This window comes from Eulemur rufifrons, chromosome 16 (assembly GCF_041146395.1).
Source record: "Eulemur rufifrons isolate Redbay chromosome 16, OSU_ERuf_1, whole genome shotgun sequence".
NCBI classification, from domain to species: Eukaryota; Metazoa; Chordata; class Mammalia; order Primates; family Lemuridae; genus Eulemur; species Eulemur rufifrons.
This window is the reverse complement of record NC_090998.1, coordinates 23,528,485-23,542,413: the sequence shown is the minus strand read 5'-3', so window position 1 is coordinate 23,542,413 and position 13,929 is coordinate 23,528,485. Positions and strand designations below refer to the sequence as shown.

General features: G+C 36.6%; 1 non-coding gene across 1 annotated transcript; it reads right to left on the bottom strand.

The window, feature by feature from the left end:
* Positions 1 to 11,653: 11,653 nt before the first annotated feature.
* On the bottom strand, positions 11,654 to 11,787 carry LOC138397783 (U11 spliceosomal RNA). The gene has a single exon (XR_011235891.1). It is a non-coding gene; the product is annotated as a U11 spliceosomal RNA (small nuclear RNA).
* Between the last annotated feature and the right edge of the window lie 2,142 nt (positions 11,788 to 13,929).

Sequence of the window (13,929 nt, the reverse complement as noted above, 5' to 3'; positions counted from 1 at the left end):
CTTACATTGCCTACTGTAAGGTTTTTTGGATTGGCCGGCTCCAGAGAAAGACGAGCAGAGTTGAAAGGGATAAGTAAAGAGGCTTTATTGGGGCGCTCCTGGGTGGGGGTAACGGGTCCGAGAGAGGGACCCGGGCGAGCTTCACGGGTCCTACTGAGTGGTACCAGAGAAGTCGCCCCACCCAGAAGTCTGAGTGGGGTTATATATGTTTTTAGGGCTGGGGGATGGGAGTTTCTCCGGCGGGAAGATTTCGGAGCGAAGAGTGAGGAATTTCTTTGTTGCAGTTTTAGGGCGGGTATTGAGGAATAGGAGGGACTTCTTTTTTCATTAGGGAAGGGAGGGGTGCCTGCGACCAGCCTTACACCTAGGCACTGAGAATCTGTGTGCCCACGGTAGGGACAGTGAAGTGATTGTGGGGCTTCGCATTGAAACCCAGGGCCACCCTGGCACAGGGAACACAGCACGGGGCAGAATTCTGCTGGTGCCCATGGAGGGGGTATTTAGACCAGCCGGGCAAGAGGGAAATCCTCCACCCCAAAACCTGAGTTCCCGCTAGCCCCACCACTGACCCGGCAAAAAGTAGCCTGGAGCCTGGACTAAATTCATAAGGCAGTCAGGCCACGAAGGCTGCAGTCCTTGGGCAATTCCTATGGCTGTGCTGGGTTGGAGCCAGTGGACTTGGGCTGCACGTGACCCAGTGAGACACCACCACCAGTGCTGGCGGCCAAGCCAATGCCTACGTCACCACCCCCGTCCCCTCAACTACGGGCAGTACAGCTCAGGGAATCTTCTTCCACTTAGAGAAAGGAAAGGGCAAAGTTCAGAGGACTTTGTTTTGCAACTTTAGTACCAGCTCAACCATAGCAAAATAAAGTACCAAGCAGACTCCTGAAGCCCCTGAATCCAGGCCTTGGTTCCTGGAAGGCATTTCTGGACCCATCCAGGGCCAGAAGGAAACATGCTGCCTTGAAGGGAAGGGCCTAGGCTTGGCAGAATTCACCACCTGCTGACCAAAGAGCCCTTGGGCTGGGGAGGCTGGAGCTCCGGAGCCCAGTCCCTAATAAGCCACGGACCAGTCAGTGGGGCTTGGGGACTGCAGCTCTACAGTACTAAATGCTAATACAGAGGAGGCTATGCTTTAATGCAGAGCAGAAAAAGCCTAGATCGTTGTGTATTTACTGTTTAAAGTCAAATGAAATGAATGTTAAAAATAGAATGTTTGAGTAATTTTTAAAAATAAAGCCAGGTGTAAGTTTTAATGCTTTCAGATTGACTTGACTTCTACTTTTTTCAAATTATGGAACAAAAAAATAAATTGATATCTTTGGGCAAAGTTTAGTAATGGCATACTATTAATAGTTAATTAATAGTTTTTAGAGAACTGGGTACTGGCCCTGGATCTACAACTAATAAGCACTTAATGATTAGGCATGACCTGATGTTTCTCAGTCTTGGCATCCTCACTTGCAAGTAGTGGGTTGGGACTAAGGGTTTTGGGTTTGGTTTGGTTTTGTTTCGAGACAGAGCCTCCCTCTGTCTCCCAGGCTAGAGAGCAGTGGGATCATCATAGCTCACTGCAACCTCAAGCTCCTGGGTTCAAGACATCCTCCTGAGTAGCCGGGACTATAGGCGTGCCCAGCTAATTTTTCTATTTTTTGTAGAGATGGGGTCTTGCTCTTGCTCAGGATGCTCTTGATCTCCTGGCCTCAAGCAATCCTCTGGCCTTGGCCTCCCAGTGTGCTAGGATTACGAGTGTGAGCCACAGTGCCCAGCCTTGGTCTTTTTTATCTCTGATTTTCCATCATTCTAAATTCTTTTCCAAAGCCTTTCAGCTAGTGATAGAACCATGTGTGGTGCACAAGGAAATTCTTCATTAGATTGTGGCACTCTCTTCATACCATGCTAAAATTGTAAATTCTGTACATGTAAAATAACATTCTGTGAAACAGAGATCTAGAAACAGATACCTAGAAAGGTTAAATATCAATAGTGCAAACTTTGATTTTATAATACAGACAAGCAAATTAAGATCCAGAAAAGGTAAGTGATTTTTCCTGATTCAGAACATGTGTTTCCTTCTTTTTATGCTTATTTTATTTTTGTAGAGATGGGGGTCTTGCTATATTGCCCAGGCTGGTCTCAAACTCCTGACCTCAAGTGATCCTCCCATTCTGCCTCCCAAGGTGCTGGAATTACAGGCATGAGCCACTGCGCCCAGCCATTTAAGCTTATTTTAAATGTTTAAACATCTTCACTATATGTATGTGAATGTGCAAACACTGTCTATGGATTTATCTTGTAGTTGATCTTTATCGTTGTAAGGAAATTTAACTTCTTATTGTTTTTTCATTGATCCCTTAATGTTATATATGTTACTGAAAAATATTTTCAAATAATGAATTACAGCATATCAAACACTTGTATTGCACTAAATTTACAATGTACTCTTTCCATACACTATCTCACTTAATCTAATTATAGCAAAGCTGAGTTAGGAGCACATGTAGAGCATCATTATTATCTTCTACCTCTGCTAAGACTGAACAAATGCTATTCATGATCTTTCAGTATTGCTGGTAAACAGAAGCTATAAAATTAATGTTATTTGACCTCAGGGAACTATGTCTCAGATACATAGAGGGAAGAAAGTAATTTACGGTCCATTAAAAGAAATAGGCCTTCAAAATGTCCAGGATGATTTCAATGTAAAAGAAAAAGCTCGTGACACTTGAGTCATAAATGTGCTGAATCAATTAAGATTTTTCTGAAAAAAGATATGACCAATATGCACATCAATTAGATAGCATTATTTGGATGCCATCTGTTCAATATCTTAACTTTGACACTGGACTATTTTTAAGCTTTTTATTGAAGTATAACATATACATAGAGAAGTACACAAATAAGTGTACAGCTGGATGAGTTTTCACAGAGTGAACAGCTTATGCACTCAGCACCTAAATCAAAAAGCAGAACATCTGTGGCATCCCAGAACTGCCCTCTGTGCCCTCTTCTAGCTATTAGCCCACCAAAAGCAATCACTATCCAGGCTTCATTTGGCCTGTTTTTGAATTTTATGTAAACAGAATCATCCAGAAAGTCCTTCTTTTGCTCAACATTATGTTTCTGAGCTTCGTCTATATTGCTGTGTGTAGTAACAGTTTGTGTAGTTTCATTGCTGTGTAGTATTTAACTGCCGTGTAGTTTCAATCTACTTATCCATTCTAATACTGATAGGCATTTGAATAATTTCCAGTTTCTGATTATTATGAGTAGTGCTTTTATGAACATTTGTATATATGTTTTTAGTGAATATAAATATATGCCTTTATTATCCTTGCTGCATTATTGGTACACATATATTCAGCGTTAGTAGAGGATGAAAAATGGTTTTCTGAAATGGCATTCCCACCAGCAGTGTATGGAAGTTCCAGTTAGTTCACATCCTCACCAGCACCTGGTATTAATATTATTATAACACTTAATGACATTATTTTTATTGTACACCTGTAGTTTTTAAAAAAGCAAGTGATTTTGAAACAGTGAGCTTTTATAAAACAAAGAAAAAATCAAATAATCTGATTAATTTTTGCAGTAAAGCTAGATATGTTAAATCTGTCCTGACTCAAAATTCTGAGGAAGATACAAAACATATGGGTTCACGCTAAGTATGTTGTTTGAATGAGAAAGCGCCGAATGACATAATTGTTTTAATGTGTGAGTCAGAACCAATCCATAATTTTTAACTGAAGAATTCTGATACTAGTTTGCAAGAGATGTGCGTTCACTGACGTGAGGAAATTAGGATATTTTGAAGGGGGTGGACACTAATTTCCCCACACTGGGTGTATGAAACTCAGGAAGAATTCATTTTTGAGATGTTTAAAGTTAGGATTTCTATACAGTTTGTAGTGTGAAAATACATGGGCAATATTAGTCTAATAAGTTGCCAAATGTTGATGGTTTGTGACCCCAAATGCCACAATTCTTTCCTACTTTCCTAACAGAAATCCAAACTGTGTAATTCATAAGGGAGATCAATAGAACCAAAGGTACATTCACAACTCAAGTTACATGTTAGTTTACAGAAAAATTATAATAATTAGGAATCATTTATCTTTGTTTTTTAAACTTAGGAATGATGAAAAGTTGTAGTTGACATAAAAAATATTTCACCCTCAAATGAAGTGGAAAGCCCAGAGCTGTGAAAATCCAAAGAGCTATTTGGCAGCAATGGTATTATAGTAGGAAAACTCATCCTGGCAAACCCTTTTGAACTAACTAGCATCACCAATTTTCTACTCTTCCTTGCTATCAGCTGATCTCTTATCACCTTTTTTCTGAATTATCAACATCAACTTTTCCCTTTCCTAGCTATTGCTGGTAAAGTTTTCTTACAAAGATATGCCCATATATTTTGCCATCTGTTAATAGAAAACACCAAACTTCATTTAGTCATCAATCCCTTTATTCAAAAAATAATTGTGGATCCCTATGTAGAAGAACCTGCAAAAAGAATGCAAGGATAACAGTATTTTACAATCATTAATGATTCTGCTGAATAAAATATTTTAGAGCCCTAGTATAAAATTTACATGAAGTTTATAAAATAGCCCTTCCTACGTATCTGTAATTATAGACCATGTTTCTATCTGATGGGAAAAGTTGTGGTATACATGACTTTTGAATTTCTTGATAGTATGAAGATTCAGTGAGCTCATTAAGAAAATCATTATTCTCCCTTGTGTTTAGAGAAATGACTCATGTCTGTATTACACTTAGAGAAGATTATAAACTCCTAGTGGAAATGAAGCCTTCTTTGTACTAATAATCTCATAGTAGCCAAAAAAATGACATATATTAAGTTATATAATGATAATCATCTGGTTATTTGTTAAGAAATAAACTTAAAAAGATATGCTAGCTAATTTTTATTGAATACATTCATTACATCAAGTGCAATGTATTTTCACAATTACCTTTAACAATAGGCCAGAATCATTATCCTCTATTACAGATGAGAGAGCTGAAGATCAGATAAGGCAATTGCCCAAGGCCACTTGCACCCAGGTCTGTCTGTGCCCTTAATCACCATGCTTTCTCAAAAGAAAGTGCCCTTGGCAAAAAACAGAAAAAAGTGCTATCTATCACAAGAGCTGACTAGTCATCAACAAAAGGCATTTTTCAATTTGCACTTCAACCACTGACCACTGAAAAATCCCTCAGTAAATTAAACATCCAGTTTGAGGCATTCTCCTGACCACATTACCATGATAACAGATTTTTTTTCTTTTAAGTCTCCCAACATTTCAGGAAGAAACGATGTTCTGCAAAGAAAAGCATTGTGGAAAAGATGTACAGCACTAGATTTTCTGAATTAGAATTTTGCACCTATAAGGACTAAAGCCAAAAATGGCACTAATAGCCTAAGTTCTGAGGCTGAACCTGAGGTTGCAGATCATGCATTGGCAGGAAGGACCATTTTTTGCATTCAGGACAACAAATATTTAAAATGCAAAATACAGATAATAAATGCCATGGATGTAGGGGCATGAGGCATTACATATACAATCCACTACAATCTTAAAATGTTAGTCCCATAACTGGGGTTCAAATAAAATTTTATGGAAGTTCAAAGAAGGAAGGGAATACCCTTCCCTATCCACTGTTTGAGTGGGTATTCTTCAACCTTCCGGCACCCTGCTTAGGAGGACTCCTTTATAATACTGTGCCCCTCAGCTCCAGGTCTACCTGGGAGGAGTGATTAAAGACAAGTTCTTCCCTGAAATTAGGAATTGGAGATCACAGCAGCTGAGGCCTTCTGTCCTGTGAGCAAAGACTGGGCAGTAAAGCCTCCACTGTTTCACCAAATCACACAATCAGAGTTGTTATTTTATTCATTAATGACATTGTTTCCTATTTCCATCAAAGACAGTCATAGGGAAGTGGATTTAAACTGCAAAAGGAATGCTTAGGTGCCCAGTTGAAAAAAAATTCCTGATACCAATATCTGGTAGAAATAGTCACCATTTATTGACATTTGCTGATGGCTAGGCATTGTGTTAGGGACTTTACAAGGATTATATTAATACTGATGAGACCCTGCATGGGTAAGCAGGTCCCCTTTTCAGATGAGGACATGGAAAGTTGAATCAGGAAGAATCTTGTTATGAATGCAACAGGAGACTGATATCCAGAATTTAAAAGTAATTCAAATAATTCAACAAAAACAACAACAAAAACCAACTCCATTAAAAAAGTGGGCAAACTACTTTCACCACTGTTATTCAACATAATACTGGAAGTTCTAGCTAGAGCAAGCAGACAAGAGAAAGAAATAAGAGGCATCCAAATTGGAAGAGAAGAAATCAAATTATCCTTGTTTGTATATGATATGATCTTATATCTAGAGAAACCTAAAAACTCCACAAAAAAACTATTAGAACCGATAAACAAATTCAGTAAAGTTGCAGAATCCAGAATCAACATACAAAAATCGGTAGCATTTCTATATGTCAAGAGTAAACAATCTGAAAAAGAAACCAAAAAAGTAATCCCATTTACAATAGCTATAAATAAAATAAAATACATAGGAAGAAATTCAACCAAAGAGGTGAAAGATCTGTATAATAAAAACTATAAAACATTGATGAAAGAAATTGAAAAGGACACACAAAAAAATGGAAAGATATTCTATGTTCATGGATTAGAAGAATCAATATTGTTAAAATGTCCACATTACGCAAAGCAATCTACAGATTCAATGCAATCCCTGTCAAAATATCAAGGATATTCTTCACAGAAATAGAAAAAATAATCCTACAATTTTTATGGATCTACAAAAGACCCAAAATAGCCAAAGTCATCATGAACAAAAAGAACAAAAGTGGAAGAATATCACATTATCTGACTTCAAATTATACTACAGAGTTATAGTAACCAAAACAGCATGGTACTGGCATAAAAACAGATGCATAGACCAATGGAATAGAGAACCCAGAAATAAACCCAAATATCTACAGTGAAGTTATCTTCAACAAAGCTGACAAGAACATATAGTGGGGAAGGAACAGTCTTTTCAGTAAATGGTGCTGGGAAAACTGGATATCCATATGCAGAAGAGTGAAACTAGACCCTTATCTCTCACCATATATAAAAGTCAAATCAAAATGCATTAAAGACTTAAATCTAAGACTTTAAACTATGAAACTACTAAAAGAAACCATTGGGGAAATGCTTCAGAACATTAGTCTGGGCAAGGACTTCTTGAGAAATACCCCCAAAGCATAGACAACCAAAGCAAAATTGGACAAATGGGATCACATCAAACTGAAAAGCTTCTTCACAGGAAAGGAAACAATCAACAAAGTGAAGAGACAACTCAGAATGGGAGAAAATATTTACAAACTAATAACTAGAATAACTAGATTAATAACTAGAATAGACAAGGAGCTACAACAACTCAATAGGAAAAAAAATCAAATAATCCAATTATAAAATGGGCAAAGGATCTGAAGACATTTCTCAAAAGAAGACATACAAATGGCCAGCAGGTATATGAAAAAATGCCCAACATCATTAGTCATCAGAGAAATGCAAACCAAAACTACAATAAGGTATCATCTCATCCCAGTGAAAATGGCTTTTATCAAAAAGACAGACAATAACAAATGCTGGCAAGGATGTAGAGAAAGGGGAACTTTAGTACACTGTTGGTGGACATGTAAATTAGTGCAACCACTATGGAGATTGGTATGAAGATTCTTCAAAAAACTAAAAATAGAACTACTGTATGACGCAGCAATCCTACTACTGAGTATATATCCAAAGGAGGGGAAATCAGTGTATCAAAAAGATATCTGCACTCCCATGTTTATTGCAGAACTATCCACCATATCCAAGATTTGGAATCAACCTAAGTGTCCATCAACAGGTGAATGGATAAAGAAATTACAGTGTGTATACACAATGGGATATTATATAGCCACACACACACACAAAATGAAATCCTGCCATTTGCAACAACATGGATGGAACTGTAGAACATTACGTTAAGTGAAATAAGCCAAGCGCAGAAAGACAAATATCACATGTTCTCATTCACATGTGCGAAACTACATCTGTATTTACAGCCTTTCAGCCACTCGCTCCTGGCCTGAGCTCCGCCTACCCTCCCACCCCACCCCCAGCCCGTGGAGAAACTGTCTTCCATGAAACCGGTACCTGGTGCCCAAAAGGTTGGGGGCCGCTGCTATAGAGTTGCATACTCACACAGATACAAATATATGCACATATATATTTGTTGAGGAGTAGCTCATTACATTTCTTGTAGTTGGGACTTCCTGTAATTTTTAACTATGGTCCATTCTAGCATTGAAGCTCAGTGCAGAGTTGAGGATTGTGGAAGGACAAATATTGCAGGAAAAAAATATACATTTTCTTTCAGATCTCAAACTTTCTTATTTATATAAGGTCATTTTTCTTAAAAATTGAAAGGCTAGTCCTAATCTGTTTCATTGCACAGGATGGTCAATTTTTTTACTACTTTGAAGTTGTAAGAAGCTTGGTTGCCAACCAAACCTAGAAAGGAAAATCATAACTTCTCTTTCTGGTATAGGAAATGACATAATATGAGAATGGTTCAAAATTAACATTCTCATCTGGGCCCTTATTATGTAGTTTTTATCTACTATATGCATGATTTTATGATGTCTCAATAACTTGAAGTCTCAGAAATAGTGAAAAGAATGAGAATTGGGTTTTTTAGGCAGATCATTTGGTCACTTCTTTACAGGTTTCTTGTGACTGTTAAGTGAGATTATATCTGTGAAAGTTCTTGGAAAATATATAACACTACACAATTTTAGGATGTTAGTTTTATTATTAACTCAATACATGTGCCTGCCAAAAGGTTGGCACCTTTTCACATTGCAATAAAATACTCCTCTATTGTGAAACTTCTTTCTTTACTTCCACATTTTCTTAAAGATTTTTTGCAAGAACATTGTCCTGGCTGGCCCAACTTTACTACTGAGTAGGAGGAAAGAATGGATCCTTAATATACTACACAGAAAAATAGTCAAAATGGGGAAATCATTGCAAAGTTTTAAGAGATCTTATCAAAACCCCCTTGAGTGAGAAGAAAATCTAATCCCTGAGTCACAGATCCACCCACAGATATACTGTAATGCTGTCATCAAAATACCATCTATTCTGTCACTGATAGTTGCATGAGTCAAAGAACATGGAGAAAGTCCCTTGTGAAATTTATTATGGCTATTGATTGCTAAGTTTAAGGAAAGATGTAGACTAGTTTAAAAGGAATATTTGTATTATATAATGGAACATATAATAGCATACTTTGTACTTAAGGAACTAAGTATATAAGGAATCGTCAATAATCTAATCACACCTGTTCTAAAGATGACTAGTTCAAAGAAGCTCTATTAATATCACAATGAATTCTACTACTGATAGATGTCTAAGATGCCGTATTTATAAGTCATTCATGCATTTATTCAAGTAAGACTAAGGGAATTTGCAAGGTATTGCACAAGATGCTAAAGCTTTGCGTAGGTGATGAAACATGTATTATTCATTCTACAGCATTCCTTCATATCCTTCCTACCTCTGTTTTCTCTATCTTATCCCTGACTTTCTTATTTGTTTGATTTAATTAGAAATTTGTCTACTTTCTGGGCAGAAATCATGTTCTAAAGTTCAAAAATTCAAATGATGGGAGAAAAAAAGAACATATTGGAAAAGATCTTAGTAGAGAGACAGAATGAATCTAGGATAATAAAAACTACAAGAAGGAAGTTATGGTACTTACTTTTATTAATTTACTAAAAGATCCTTAAGACTTAAGGTTATCAAGATGTCAGGTCTTCCCATGTTGATCTTTATTCAATCCCAATCAAAACCCTAGAAAATTATTTTGTGGATATTGACAAACTCATTCTAATATTTATATAAAAAGACAAAAGACCTAGAATAGCTAACAGAATATTGAAGGAGAAAAACAAAATTGGAGGACTGACCCTAGAACTTCAAGATTTACTATAAAGCTACAGTAATCAAGGCAGTGTGGTATTAGTGAAAGAATAGACAAAGAAATCAATGGAACAGAATAGAGAGCCCAGAAATAGGCAAATATAGTCAATTGACATTCAACAAAGAAGCAAAGGCAATTCAATGGAAAAAGCACAGTGTTTTCAACAAATGGTGCTGGAATAACTGGAGAACTACAAGGGAAAAAAGTGAATCTAGACACAGAGCTTACACTCTTACAAAAGTTTAAGTCAAAATGGATCATTAGACCTAAATGTAAAGTGCAAAACTATAAAACTCCTTGAAGATAACATAGGAGTCAATCTAGCTGACCTTGGATTTGGTAATGACTTTCCAGATACCACACAAAAAACATGGTCCATGAAGAAACAACTGATGTTGAACTTAATTCAAATTAAAAATTTCTGCTCTGCAAAAGACACTGTTAAAAGAATGAAAAGACAAGGTAAGACTGGGAAAAGACATTTATAAAACATGTCTGATAAAGGACTAATATCCAAAATATACAAAGAACTCTTAAAACTCAACAATAAGAAAACACCCCCTTTTAAAAATGGGCAAAAGACATGAAGAGATGCCTTAAAACAAGATATACAAATGACAAAAAGCCTTATGAACAGATACTTAACATTATGTCATTAGGGAATTACAAATTCAAACAACAAGAAGGTACCAGTATATGACTACTAAAATGACCAAAAAACAGGGCCAGGCACGGTGGCTCACATCTGTAATACCAGCACTTTGGGAGGCTGAGGTAGGAGGATCACTTGTGGCCAGGAGTTCAAGACCAGCCTGAGCAGCATAGCGAATCCCCATCTCTACAAAAAATAAAAGTTAGCCTGGTGTGGTGGCACATGCCTGTAGTCTCAGCTGCTTGGGAGGCTGAGGCAGGAGGATAGCTTGAGCCTGGGAGTTTGAGGTTGCCGTGAGCTATGATAACACCACTGCACTCCAGCCTGGGAGACAGTAAGACTGTACCTCAAAAGAAAAAAAAAAAAAGACTAAAATCCAGAACACTGACAACACCAAATGCTAGTGAGGATGTGGAGCAACAATTCTTATTCATTGCTGGTGGAAATGCAAAATAGTACAGCCACTTTGGAAGATAGTTTGTCAGTTTCTTACAAAACTAAATGTACTTTTATCATATGATCTAGCAATTGCACTCCTTGGTATTTAACCAAGTTAAAAACTTATGTTCATACAAAAACCTACACACAAATGTTTACAGCTGTTTATTCATAATTACCAAAACTTGGAAGCCACCAAGATATCCTTCAATAGATGAATGGATAAACAAACTGGTACATCCATATGTTACAATATTATTGAGCAATAAAAAGAAACAAGCTAATCATAAATTTTAATAGTTTGTGAGAAGAGAGTCCATCCAAAGTTCTTACTACAGCAACTGTATATACTGTTAATTCATCACAGTGTCTTTATCCCAGCATTTTCCAAATTAAAAACTCAGGGAATGTTTATTTTGTTGAGGATTTTTGTGACTATGTTCATGAGGCATATTGGTCTGTAGTTTTCTTTTTCTTTTCTTTTCTTTTCTTTTTTTAAATTTTTTAACAAGGGCACCAGGACCAACCATCACCAGCAGCTCAAATACCAAAAAATTATGCTTCCGAAATCTCTTACTGTAGATTCTGCATGAAGAGCAGTCGAGTTGCCCTATGTGTGCCACTCATGACAGAAGCCCTTTTTTGTAGTTTTGTTTTTTTTGTTTTGTCCTTTCCTGGCTTTTGTGTAGGCTATACTGCCTTCATAGAATGAGTAAGGGAGGATTCCCTCCTTCTTGATGTTATGGAATAATTTACGTAGGATAGGTACCTGTTCTTCTTTGTAAATCTGGTAGAATTTGGCTTTGAATCTGTCCAGTCTGGGCCTTTTTTGGGGGAGGTTTTTTTTATTACTGCTTCAATCTCATTGCTCATTATTGGTCTGTTGAGGAGTTTTATTTCTGCCTGATTCAGGCTTGGGAGGTTGTGTGTTTCCAAGAATTTCTTCCTTTCTTGTACGTTTTCTAGTTTGTGTCCATAGAAGTTTGATAGTATTCACAGATGATATATTTTGTATTTCTGTGGTATCAATTGTAATGTCTCCTTCTTCATTTCTGATTGAGTTTATTTGAATACTTTTTCTTCTGTTTCTGGTTAATCTGGCTTGTGATCTATCAATTTTGTTTATCTTCTCCAAGAACCAACTTTTTGTTTCATTGATCCTTTGCATTTTTTTTTTTTTGGTTTATTTCTTTATGGTTTCCATTCCATTTAGTTCTGCTCTAGGTTTATTTCTTTTCTTCTGCTGCCTTTGGGCTTGGTTTGTTCTTCTTTTTCTAGTTCTTTGAGATGTGACATTAGGTTTTTAATTGGTGATCTTTCTGTCTTTTTGATGTAGGAATTTAAGGCTATGAACTTTCCCCTTAGGATTGCTTTTCCTGTATCCCATGGATTTTGAGAGCTTGTGTCCCCTTTGTCATTCAGTTTGAGGAATCTTATGATTTCTATCTTAATTTTGTCATTGACCCAAGGATTATTAAGCAGCAGGTTGTTTAATTTCCATGACTTTGTGTAAATTTGAGGGCTTCTTTTAGAGTTGATTTCTAGTTTTATTCCATTGTGGTCTGAGAAGATACATGGTACGATTTTGACTTTTCTGAATTTGCTGAGCCTTATTTTGTGGCCTAAGATATGATCAATCTTGGAAAATGTCCCATGGGCTGATGAGAAGAATGTATATGCAATAGTTTTTGGGCAGAATGTTCTGTAAATGTCTGTTAGATCTATTTTTTTGTAGAATCTCATTTAAGTTTAGTGTTTCTTTATTCATTTTCTGCTTCAATGATCTGTCCAGTTCTGTCACTGGGATGTTGAAGTCCCTGACAATTAAGATGCTACTGTTTATTTCTTTGCTTAGGTCTAGTGGATTCTGCTTTATGAATCTGAGAGCACTTGTGTTGGGTACATATATATTTAGGATTGTTATGTCTTCTTGTTGAATTGTTGCCTTTACTATCATATAATGACTATCTTTGTCTTTTTTTACCATTGTAGATTTAAAGTCTATTTTATCTGATAAAATAGACTTTATCATTCACTTTTGGTTTTCATTTCCATGGTATAGTTTTTTCCATCCCTTTACCTTGAGTCTGTGTGAGTCCTTGCAGGTTTTATGTGTTTCTTGGAGATAGCAAATAATCAGGTTGTATTTTTTCATCCATTCAGTCAGTCTGTGTCTTTTAAGTGAGGCATTCTGACCATTCACATTCAATGTTAATATTGATCTTTGGGATGCTGTTCTGTTCATCATGTTGGATGATACTTTGTTGTTTTGTTTTACCTGTTGTGCTATTGTTGTACAAAAACAATGAGCTTTAACTTTCAGGTGTTTTATACTGGTAGGTACCTATTGTGCAGTTCCATATATAATGCACTTTTGAGCCTTTCCTGTAAGGCAGGTATAGTAGTGACAAATTCTGTTGGTGTTTGCTTCATTGGAAAAGTCTTTAGTTCTCCATCACTTATGAAACTTAATTTTGCAGGATACAGAATTCTTGGATGGCAGTTGTTCTGTTTAAGAAGAGTAAAAATGTGGCCCTAATCCCTTCTGTCTTGTAAGGTCTCCCCTGAGTCTGCTGTTAGCCTGATGGGTTTTCCTTTGTAGTATAGTTGTTGCTTTCATCTTGCAGGTTGTAGAATTTTCTCCTTCATTTTGACTTTGGCCTGGTCAATGACTATGTGCCTTGGAGATTATTTGTAATGAATCTTTCCAGTGTTCAATGACCATCTTTTATCTGATATCTGAATCTCTGGTGATACCAGAGAAGTTCTCCTCAATAATTCCCTC